Source organism: Arachis duranensis, chromosome 3 (assembly GCF_000817695.3).
Source record: "Arachis duranensis cultivar V14167 chromosome 3, aradu.V14167.gnm2.J7QH, whole genome shotgun sequence".
Classification (NCBI taxonomy): Eukaryota; Viridiplantae; Streptophyta; class Magnoliopsida; order Fabales; family Fabaceae; genus Arachis; species Arachis duranensis.
In genome coordinates, this window is record NC_029774.3 from 38,970,709 (window position 1) to 38,972,287 (window position 1,579).

Consider the following 1,579-nt stretch of genomic DNA (forward strand, 5'->3'; position numbering starts at 1 on the left):
ACAATTAAAAAACTTTTTAGTAAAATTCTTTTAAAAAAATGTTAAATTTTTTGAAAATTAAAACCCACCTGACAAGACAAAGCACTATCATAGGAAATTGTTAGGAAAGATACGGCATGGTGACTAACTCAAACACAAATAGGCTTCCAATTAATAGAAAAAAAAAATATAATATATATAATGAAAAGTCAAAGCATTTTGAGTCATTTGGTTTGGGAGTCATAGTTCTAACGCATGCTTTTACTCCTTTTATTCCCATGTTTAATACTGCATTTAATGTAAAAGTCTTCTTTATTTACAAGAAATTCTAGAGTACATGCAATTGGGTTTTACGGGTTTATTAATATTTTTAGTTAGAATATTTATTTTATGAAATAATTATAACAATAAATAATGAGAGAGGTAGGGTAGAACTTGGAGTAAATTACTGTTGACCTCTTAAAAGATTCAATTATTGATAAAATGACATGAAGAAAAAAAAATACATTTTAACTTTATAAATCAAAGATGATTTCAATTTAATAATAAAAAATATTAAGTGGATATCAGAATTTATTATTTTTAATTATTAGTTAATTAGTTAATTAATATTTAAAAATATAAAATAAAATATATTATTAAATTATATAAAAAAGTTAAATTAAAAAAGTTAAATTAATAATTAAATAATAACAAAAAATATTAAATTTTAATAATTTGTAGTATTTTTCTTTAATAAAAAGTGCTTTTTTTTCTTAAATGACCAATAATTTATATGTTTGATCCAATTTTTTTTGTTGGAACACTAGTTTAGAAAATTATTTAAAAGATGTACATATAAAAACGGAGAACAAGTTCTCTTACTAGTGTGTTACCGTATATTTAGTGCCTTTTATCAAATCAAAATCGTCTTTGAAAACTTAAAATATATATTTTTTTAAATATATTACGTACACATAAAAAAGTTAACTATTTATTTAGTTATCATTTATTTATATATTGATATATGTATTATAATATGAAAAACAAAGTCATTTAAGCAGGAAAATATCTTTGGAGTGGAGGCTTTGGCCTCCTAGCTTTTATTAAAAAAGGTTAACCATCAAACATATTTTTAAATTATTTAAACGTTGATAAAAATATATTTGAATTTTATTATCGACAAAAATATTTTTAAATAATTTAAAAACACAACAAAAATATCTAATAATAAATATATATTTTCATAATACTTTTAAAAAATCACAAAAAATATATATTTAGAAAAAATCACCAAATTTTAAAAATAATAATATCTCATTTTTTCAATTATGTTATAAAAAATACAGCAAAATTAAATTTATAAGGTATTTTTTGAAAATATATATTTACTGTTGGACATTTTTGTCGCGTTTTTAAATTATTTAAAGACATTTCTATCGATAATAAAATTCGAGTGTATTTTTGTCAATGTTTGAATAGTTTGGAGGTATTTTTAGTAGTTAACCCTTAAAAAATTAATAATAATAAATTATTAAGTATAATTTAAATTTTTAAAAATTTATTTAGTATTTAATCTAGTATAAATAAAAGTTCAGTCCAACCTAAATATTAATATTAA